This window comes from Schistocerca serialis, chromosome 1 (assembly GCF_023864345.2).
Source record: "Schistocerca serialis cubense isolate TAMUIC-IGC-003099 chromosome 1, iqSchSeri2.2, whole genome shotgun sequence".
In the NCBI taxonomy this organism is placed as follows: Eukaryota; Metazoa; Arthropoda; class Insecta; order Orthoptera; family Acrididae; genus Schistocerca; species Schistocerca serialis.
The window spans coordinates 697,812,266-697,823,175 of NC_064638.1; the positions used below are offsets into that span (position 1 = coordinate 697,812,266).

The window sequence follows — 10,910 nt, forward strand, 5'->3', positions numbered from 1 at the left end:
ACACCTGAATCTAACAAGATAGTAATAACCACAGGAGTTCTTTCTTTGGTCACAAAAAGTCTATTATATCTTGAAAGAATTGCTCTTATGTGTTGAATATTGTTTGCTGAAAATCTAACACAAAAAGCAAGTAAGAATAAGTGTTTGTATATATTCCTGTTTCTTATTCTTGTCAATAAAATACCTGTCTGAAAGACAGCGTCAAAAGAACGGTAAGACACCATTCAACAGTTTCACGAATTAGACTACGAGAAATGTGTATGATGATAAATGAAGCGTTTGCAAAGTATTGCCAGCGCGTAGCCGCTGCAAGTCTACAAGAACGCAAGGGAGAATAATAAATATTAAAGAGCAGGTCAGACATTAATCTCGCTTGACAGCTGCTTCCGGTGACCCCTCGGACTTGCAGAAAGAGTGATCGATATGACCTAGATGTTTCCCTGTGCTATTCAAGCTGACCATCTGTGAGGGTCCTTCCTTTCTTCTCTGTGACGGTACAAAATAATTTACTGCCGTGACTCTGTCAAACTTGTTAAGTGTAGACATATACGAAGACCTTTCACTTCAGTGCTGTCACCTCTTCGTTGCCAGCTCGTAGGGCACAGAGCTTTCCAGTTTAAATCTTTGGTCCACGTACTGTTTCTCTCTCTATGAACTATTCGTAATGGCAGCTAGTGGATATCCAGTGCTCTCATGTACCATTTCATTTGTTGAAATAATGATTTTATACGCACTTTATCTTTCTTTCTTGTAATTTTAGTCCTAGTTGTATATCCTTTCTTAGATCTGAAATTTTTCTTTTTTACTGCTTTACTCGTACCTAAATTAATTGTTATCTTATTGTCAAATATCACTGTATCTGGTTTTCGGGGCACACCCATCCTAACCTATTTTCTCTAATATCTCGTCTTCCGTACAATAACATTTAAAACACTTGTAGTTTTCCCTCCTCCAATTTTCTAGTGTTAACATTTCTATTCTGTACCACACTCCAGACGTATATTTCACAGGTTCGTCAGTTTTAGATTAAATACTAATGACAGAAGATTTTTTTGTCCTGGAATGTTTCTTTGATTATCCGCAGCTTTGTCATAGTTTTCTCGCTTCGTTCATTTTTTGGGAACTTAATTTATATACAATTCACTGTCTTAATTTGTACTGTGTTTTCCCAAAGTTTGACCTTTAACCGCTACTTGTTTTTTCTATTGCTGCTCGTGACTACTTTTGTTGTATGCTTTTCAACCTTCGGCTGTAATTTTGGTTTATTTTACATTATTGCGCAGTTTCGCCTATTATGGTATTTATAAGCGGCAGTTGACGTACATGGGCACAAGCCACTAAGCTGTTTAGCCACCAGCATGTGGAGGGTAAGTTCAATGTTTGTCGACCATATGATGGTGGGTCGATAGCTTGGTGGCTTGTGATCATTCACGTCAACTACCATTTGAAACTGGCTAATAGTGGAAAGTCAAGCACAATTACAGTTTAACACGGAAGACGTTGGCACTTTTGTCACAGATTCTTTGTCAACACACCATTTTCTGCTACACTAATTTTTGGTTCAACTTTGATACTACTTGTAACGATTGTTATTTGTAACGATTATTATTTATACACAAAAATAGCTTTCTGACACACGAGTCAGTGACGCTGTGTCACCTTTCTGATGATCATACACGAGTTAGACAAATCACGGGAACACCACGAGAAGTGCATGCTTGATCATAAGTGCAGATGCTACTAATGCTAGTCAAGCTCGCGGGCTGTGGCGATGTACTTGACCATGAAAGGCATCTGTCCATTGTCCCCAAGACGTTGCAAGTGTCAGTTGTGGTTAGAACACTGTTCTGTGTAGTTGTGAATGCATTATGTCTCACCTAAGTGAATTAGTCCACTCCGTCTACAGGCCACAGGTGGCCCATCGGGACCATCCGACCGCCGTGTCATCCTCAGGAGAGGATGCGGATAGGAGGGGCGCGGGGTCAGCACACCGCTCTCCCGGTCGTCATGACGGTATTCTTGACCAAAGCCGCCACTATTCGGTCGAGTAGCTCCTCAATTGGCATCACGAGGCTGAGTGCACCCCGAAAAATGGCAACAGCGCATGGCGCCCCGGATGGTCACCCATCCAAGTGCCGACCACGCCCGACAGCGCTTAACTTCGGTGATCTCACGAGAACCGGCGTAACCACTGCGGCAAGGTCGTTGCCTAAGTGAATTAGAGCGTGGGAAAATTGTTGGTGCTCGTATGGTGCGTGCTTTCATAAACAAGATAGCCGAAGTGCTAGATCTTGCAACAGGCACCGTATCGAAGATTTACATGGCAGTCAGGAGAAACATCGTCCGATAAGTGACAACCCGGATGAAAGTGTGTGTTTGTGTGTTGTGTGTGTGTGCTTGTGTGTGTGTGTGAGAGAGAGAGAGAGAGAGAAAGAGAGAGAGAGAGAGAGACGGTCATTGAAAACTCCGATTTTAACTAATCAGGTCCATCCCTCTGTACAATGTACAGAGATGCTGTGTTCCAAGAAAATAAGGCCCTTGTTCACAGAGCTCACATCGTCCAGGACTAATTTTGTGAGCACGAGGATGAATTGTTGCATCTCCTCTGTCCATCAGTGTTACCATATCTTAACTTTACTGAACCTCTGTACTCTACTTTGGAGAGGAGGGTGCCTTATCGCTCTCTACCTCCATCATCGTCACCAAAATGTACTAATCGCACAGGATTCTCTCGAATACCATACAGGGCTGTATTTATCCATTGCTGGAGGATTTGAAGCTGTTTTAAATGCTAGCGTTTTTCCAACACCCATGTCGTAAATACGATGGGAAACGACAATTTGGTTGACTGAGCCTTCAGACTTCAGAAGAAGATAACGCGTGCAAGGTGCCGGATACAACGGCGCAACCTGCAGGCGTAGCTAGCATCTGAATTTCTTGCATGTTTCCAAATTTAATAGACTACAAACCTGAGAGGGTTCAAAATGATTCGCCACCAACTTTAAAGCAATAAACAGGATATTCGTGGAAGAGTTATTTTTGTCTTGGCTTCATTAAAATATTGCGATAGTTAACGAAGGGAACTCAGATACCTGTGGCAATTTCTATACTGCTGTTTTTAATTTGAACCATTACATCACCTTGAAATTTTCCTTTACAGGCATAAGACTTCCATACATACTTTTCGATAAACGCATTTTGTACTAGATGTGACAGCAAATGAATCCTACTTGTCACCTGCCGTAGACTCTTGAAGTAAGAGCTTGGTTTTCTTTAATTCTATTTTTGTAACGTCTGGTGGATCAGTTGTTGGCCATTGACTTCGTAAGGGGATAGTCATTTTGATTGCCTAACTGAATTAGTACTCAGTGATCTCTTTATTGGCGATGGGCATTAAAGTCAAACATCTGTTGTATTGTGTGTACTGAGTTAGTCGTTGTCACTTATCAATTGGAGACATAATCTTTTCTGGGAGTTCGTTTTGAAACTGCTCTAGGACACCTGACTGCAGTGCCATTTTGTCATCTGATAGTTGCCGTTATTCAAGCGTCCCAAATTTTTAGCTCAGCCTTTCCTTTACATGCACTCCCTCATAGGAGGATTATGATAAATAATTTGAAAAAAAATGAAGGATGGGTTACATTCAATCAATAAACACTCAGTGGAAATACAACAGAAATACGATTTTTGCTTGAGTAATATTCCTTTGACCATGTTTGATGAGAACAATTCTACGAGCTCCATTTTAATATGATTGTAGGAGAACTGAAAAACTACGAATGTTAAACCACAGCTATTCATATCTACATTTAAAGGATATTTTTTGTGAATCATTTAGTCTATGTAGTGACTCGTTTCATGAGCGAGTAACTATTCAACAGAGCTTGAGGACAAGTAAATGAACAGTATCCAGAATGAGATTTTCACTCTGCAGCGGAGTGTGCGCTGATGTGAAACTTCCTGGCAGATTAAAACTGTGTGCCGGAACGAGACTCGAACTCGGGACCTTTGCCTTTCGCAGGCAAGTGCTCTACCACACACACTCCGCTGCAGAGTGAAAATCTCATTCTGGAAACATCCCCCAGGCTCTGGCTAAGCCATGTCTCCGCAATATCCTTCCTTTCAGGAGTGCTAGTTCTGCAAGGTTCGCAGGAGAGATTCTGTAAAATTTGGAAGGTAGGAGACGAGGTACTGGCAGAAGTAAAGTTGTGAGGACGGGGCGTGCGTCGTGCTTGGGTAGCTCAGATGGTGTCTGCTTTCGGCTGCGATGGGGCGAGGACGTCCGCTGCGCCCCGCCGTGCGCGACCGTGTTTACTTTCTCGCGGCGCGAGTTGTATTTGTTCCAAGTTCAGTGCGGCTATGGCACACACATGGCGCCACGATACGATCAAAATTACTTTCCAACCAGATCACGCGCGTCCTCGAGCCTGTGAAATAGAACAGTTCATACGCGATGATCTACGGTTAGATCCGGCGATTGTCGTTGGAATACATTTTTCTATAACGGCGAGCGTGGTTTATGTTAAAATGACCAGTGCAGAGGTCTGCGCGACAATGGTGTCTAAACACTCGAACTCACTCAGATTCAAACATTCTGACGGGCATATCGGTGCAGTGACGGTGGATCATGCAGGCATGGGCCTAAGGACTGTAAGGGTTTTTGAACTCCCCTTCGGGGTCCCAGAGGAAGTTGTCAAGGACGCCTTCCGACCATATGGCAATGTCATCAGTCACGTTGCTGAAAAGTGGCAAACTCTCTCGACGTATAAGGTCTACAATGGTGTGCGACAAATTAAACTTGATCTCAAGAAACATGTGCCGTCCCATTTGAACATCGGTGGCTGTCGTGCAATCATAATGTACGACGGTCAACAACGTACCTGTTCCGGATGTGGGCCGGAAGTCCACGTTCGATCGAGCTGCTTACAACGTAGAATTGCGCAGACACCAGTGGGAGACTCCCTTTCCCCAACGGGGACGACAATCCTGCTCCTCACGTACGCTCAGACGACGATGCGCACCATAGATGAGGACGAAATGGGCGATCGGGCACATCCATCGACGTCAGAAGGACCAAGGGAGGAAGAGGAAGGACCCCAGATGCCAAACCATATGTCGCCTCCTCCGCAGCAACAACAGCAGCAACAGTCCCACGGAATCCAGACCCAATATAACAATCAGAACGAGATGGTTGTGGACGCGAACACTGTCCCGAGCGCGGCTTTCCTAACGGAAGGTTATACGACGCTGGATTGCCTCCCACATTCGGATACGGATGTCCACGTTCGAAAGCAACGTTCGCCTCGATGACGCAAGCGACATCGGCGGACCCCTTCTGACGATTGCCTCCTACACACGGCCGATCAAGAAGTTGACATCTCGTCAGACGGCATGGATGCTGCGCCTGCTGAGGATCTAAGTGGTGTAGACGGTTCACTTGCCCATACTACGAGTGCCCAGTTACTTCCTGCACCACAGATGCAGCAGGTCGCGTCGATGGATGGCACTCCGTCTACCTCTACCAAACACGACGTGCGTGAGAGAGATTTAGGTGCCGATCAGCTACACAGCATTGTGTTGCACCCACTGTGGTCGGACGATGTTGAGGAACTTCATGGAGAGGGCACGGGTGATAGGGGAGGGGGTGGCATTGGGGATGCCACTCCTAGCGTGAAAGACATAATTTATAACGGGTTCGGTGGGTCTGGCATCTCTTGCGGTTATCTTTGATTGCCATGGCGTCTACCCTAGGTGAAGAGGCTAGGCAACACACCTTTCGCCTTGCCACAATCAATATCAACGCGATAAGGGCACCACACAAACTGACAATGCTACAACGCATGCTCGATGCGGCCGACATCGACGTGGCCCTCTTGCAGGAAGTATGTGTCGCTAGTTTCCCTGACTTCTACGGATATACCGCCCACATCTCCCACGCCTCTTCTACCGATTGTGGTGTGGTTGTCCTGCTACGGGACGGCTTGGCGGCTACGGACGTACTATACTTACCGAGTGCAAGAGCCATGGCAGGAACTGTCAACGGTGTACGACTCATCAATGTATATGCCCCTTCAGGATCAGGGAGACGGAGAGATCGGGCCCGCTTTTTTTTCGGAAGATACTACGTCTCTATTTATGGGCCGCATAGACGATATGGTGATGGGAGATTTTAACTGTACATTATCTCCGTCTGATCAGCAGCCACATCACATCCCGTGTGCGGAATTGGAAATGCTAGTGCGTGATCTCCACCTGATCGACACGTGGCGCCACATCCATGGCCCAGCTCCTGGTTACACCCATTATACAAGTCATTCATCAAGTCGGTTAGACAGGATTTATGTCACAAGCACCCTTTCGACGTCGACGAGAGGAGCAGAGCTCTGGCCCACTGCATTCACCGACCACACAGCCTATATTTGCACCATTGCCCTCCAACCTGCACGTGTGTGGCGCAGTAGGCCCCCCTGGAAACTGAGCATCGCCCATCTGGACGAGCCGGCATCTAAAGGTGCTATCGAAGAGTCGTGGAACGCGTCCTTACAGCGTCGTGGTCGTTACCGATCGACCCTCAGTTGGTGGATTGAATGTGCGAAGCCTTCTCTTAGGCGAGCCTCATGGCTTACGTCCGGGAAGCGGCGGCATGGAGGAGGAGCACGGAAAACTTTTATTACACCGTCCTACGGGAATGTCTTGCTATGGAGCCCTCACATGACGGGAGATCATAGTCAATCGCGCGAAAGCGCAGCTCGTCTCCTTAGCACGCCGTCATTTACAGGGCGTTGTTATACGCTCGCGTGCTCCAGACATGATACAATCAGAAAGGCTGTCTATGCACCACGTGCACCTAGAACGCTGGAGGCGCCGTAGGGCACTGGTAACCGACATGATAACGGACGACGGTCGACACGTGGTAGAACAAGCAGATAGAGCAGAAGCCTTCTATGGGCATTACGCTCAACTTTATTCAGCAGTGATCCCTGATATGGCGACGGTAGACACCGTTTCAGCACATGTCCACGGTACAGTTCCACCAGACATGGTACCGACTTTACTGGGAGAAGTGACAGAAGAGGAAGTGCTCGACGCCATTGGTAAAGATGCTCCCCATAAATCACCAGGAATCGATGGATTACCATTAGAGTTCTATCGAGCCTTTAAACAACTGTTGGTACCGTGTTTGATTGAAATTTGTCCGGAATTGATGTCCCCGGGTATAACATTGCCTGAACCGTTCTTGGAAGGTCTGATTGTCCCCATCCACAAGCCGAAGGGACGGAATCTTGTCCGCGATTATCGCCCCTTAACGTTATTGAACAGCGACTTCAAGATCTTTTCGAGGCTGTTATCAGAACGTATTCGCGGCACACGTCCTGTCCAGCGATCAGACGTCCTTGGGACCCAACAACATCAGAACTGCGTTATGTCGTTACAGAGATCTCATCTCCCTTGCACCGGTGAGACGTTTACCGGCAGCCCTTGCGTCTATCGACTTTAGCCAGGCTTTTGACCGTGTGGGCTACACTTTCCTCACGGCCGTTCTACGGCGCATGGAATACCCCGACCTCTTTATCACAGTTTTGAAACGCCTTCTGCATGGTGCTACTTCTCAAGTTCTTGTTAATGGAAGACTGACGGCACCCATGCCGATCCGCCGATCAGTACGACAGAGATGTCCATTATCAACATTGTTATTTGCATTGGCCCTAAAACCTTTGTTGTGTGGTCTCAGAGACAGGCTAACTGGGATACAGTTCGGTGGCTTCATCTACCGCTGCACCGCATATGCGGATGATTTGATGATCGTCATACGTGGAGCTGACGACATGGCTGCGGCTTTGGACTGGATTGCAACCTACGGTACAGCTTCTGGTAGCCAAATCAACGTTCACATGTCCGTCGCCTTGAGCATCGGGATTTGGCTACCGCAAAACACATTGCTCCCTTACGCTTCAGTGATACTGTACGCTGCTTGGGTTGGATTTCATGAACGACATGCGACACGCGACGACGCTCAATTATCGAGGCCTTCTTAACCAAATTAGGGCCGGAATTGCAAGTCAGCGCTTGCGATCCCTCAACATCGTTCAGCGGGCGTATTATGCCAATGTATATCTTGCGTCCCGCATACCGAATGTCGTCCAAACGCTACCCGTTCCGAAACCCTTGGCTCGTAGCATTATGGCAGCGCTGGGATACTTCGTCACCGCTGGTATGTTGCTGAAGATCAGATACGTATCTCTTACCCTCCCCAAGGAGAAAGGTGGTCTCGGCCTAGTTAACGTCCATGATAGGGCCTTTGCCCTCTATGTTAGCTCACATTTATGTCTGCTGCGCCGTTGTCCTACGAGCCTCACGAATCTGCTACTGACGGCGCTTCGACCTTCTTCACTAAGAGCGCCCGTGCCATTACAGGACATCCCAACGCCCCTCTTTTATATAGGACGTTTCTATTTGGAACAAAGTTATTGCAGTGTAGCGCTCACGACACCGCGAATGGCCACAACTCGACGCTTATATCATGACATGCTGCAACGCCGCCCCCTAAATGTGGTCGAACTAAAATATCCTGACGTACGGTGGCGCGTAGTGTGGAAGACTGTACACGATTCCATGCTTGATTCCGATGTTGTTTCCCAATGGTACGTAGTCGTTAATGGGAAACTGGTGACGCAAGAACGTCTCTACAATATCCACATGGCAGAATCTCCCAATTGTGTGGGTTGTAATACAGTAGATTCTGACGAGCACCGCCTCAGCTGTGGAGAGGCGGAACCGGTTTGGCACCTTGTGCGGCGGATGCTGGCTTATCTCTTGTGAGTTAGGCCGGAGCATATATCTACACGCACGTTATTGTTTCCGGATGAGACATTTTACTCCACGACTCGAACCAACTCTGTCACATGGATTCGTGGACATGCGGTCCATTACCTCTGTCGTGACGGACACAAGAATTTACTTGACTTCTGGCTCTATTTGCAAGAAAGACATCATGCTATTTCCGGGCATACCAGATATCGACAGTGCTTCGCAAACTACCTCTGGAGTGCCTTTCACAGCCCGCCGTGTAGCTGGAATGTTCTAGGCAGTGGTAGATGAGATCAGAACGAACTACAAACGATCATATATTGAACAATCTTTATCAGTGGGCGCAGTCGCTGGGAAGCTTAACTACCAAGTGATGGCTTTATTTTCATGTTATTTATGTTTACTATCTTCGATGGTGTCTTCTTTCTGTTTTAGTTTTCCAGGCTTGATTAACTACGACTGTTCGCACATTGATATCTATATAAAAAAAAAGAGAGAATGAAAGAAAAGATGGCAGAGCACTTGCCCGCGAAAGGCAAAGGTCCCGAGTTCGAGTCCCGGTCCGGCACACAGTTTTAATCTGCCTGGAAGTTTTCAAATGAACAGTAGTTTAATGAATTAACATTGTGACTGTCGTCGCGCTATGTGAAGCGTAGCCAGAAACGTTTAATTATTATCTCCAAAAATAAAGTTACGTAATTAGTATGGGGCAAAGTACCACCAGAGCTGTATCTTGAGAATGTTTTTATTCTACCGCAAGACTAGTTTCAGCGGCTTATTGCCGCCATCCTCAGGGCCCACCACTGCCGAAAGAGTATTTGGTTTCCACGGCGCATTTATTCTGTTGGATCCTTGTTACTACCACACGTGCACTACCTGTCATGAGGAGTCTACACTGTGTCGACACGGTGTCGATTGTAAACACCTGATGAAAGGTAGCCCGCGTGTGCTAGTAACAAGAATCCCACAGAATAAATGCGCCATGGAAATCAAATACTCTTTCGGCAGTGGTGGGCCCTGAGGATGACTATAATGTGCCACCGAAACCAGTCGTGTGATATAATGAAAACGTTCTGAAGGTACAGCTGTGGTAATATTTTTCCTCATATATATCATCAGCTGAAGTCTCTCGTCAATGCAATAAGATAACTTTTAAGTTAGTTGCGGGTACATGTCTATAGTCCTGACACATGTTGAGATCCAATTGCTACGGTATCGCAGCTCGACGCTAGAGGAGACCAAACAAAATGCATCAGGACATTGTGAGTAGGTGGAGATGTACGACAGCAATGCGCTGTCACATGACATAGGGTGAGGAGGCGCAGACACTTCCAGGTTGTCCGAATGACGGGGAAAGACCCTGCAGAAGGGCGAATCGCAAGTTAAGTGGAATTTCTGATACTCAAAGATTGGTGTGTCACGAAGTCGAGGCGATAGTGGAAAAAGTCAAATCCGGTCATGGACCACTTTTCATTTCTTCTATGACAGCTTGAACATGACGTAAGCCGCTGCCTGCTGGGATAAGCGACTGCTCACACTCAGACAAACAGCGTAATCGTAGGCAGCAGCGGAACTATCGCAGCTGTGTCAGGACAGTCGAGATATCTTTAGCCGCCTAATCGCCGAGGACGAGGAATAGGTGAATCATTGGGAGTCCGAGACAAGGAAGGCATTGGAAAAGGTGGATCCATCACCGCCGAAAGAGGCGAACACCCACCCATCGTCAGACAAAGAGGCGCTGAAAAATTATGCTCGTAAGGAGCAAGACGAAGCACCAGGGCAAGCTGTACTCTGGAGTCCTACGGCTCCACAACAGCGCCTTTGCTCAATCTGTCCAGGGCGCACTCACACATGCTCATCTGAGTTGTCAAATTCCGCTCCACCCCCACTTTCTCGGATGAAGAACCGTGCGTGACGAGCGTTTTTATAATGACAACTCTACAACTCTCACTTAAGCGCCTGGCAGACGGTTTCTCGAACCACTTTCACACTATCTCTCTACCGCTGCACTCTCGAACAGTGAGCTGGAAAAAAGAGCGCGTAAATCTTTGCGTGTGAGTTCTAATTTCTTTTTTTTTATTACGAGGATCATTTCTCCCTAT

General features: G+C 46.9%; 1 pseudogene; it reads right to left on the minus strand.

Moving 5' to 3' along the window:
- Positions 1-2,092: 2,092 nt before the first annotated feature.
- LOC126429925 (5S ribosomal RNA) lies at positions 2,093-2,210 on the minus strand (annotated as a pseudogene).
- Between the last annotated feature and the right edge of the window lie 8,700 nt (positions 2,211-10,910).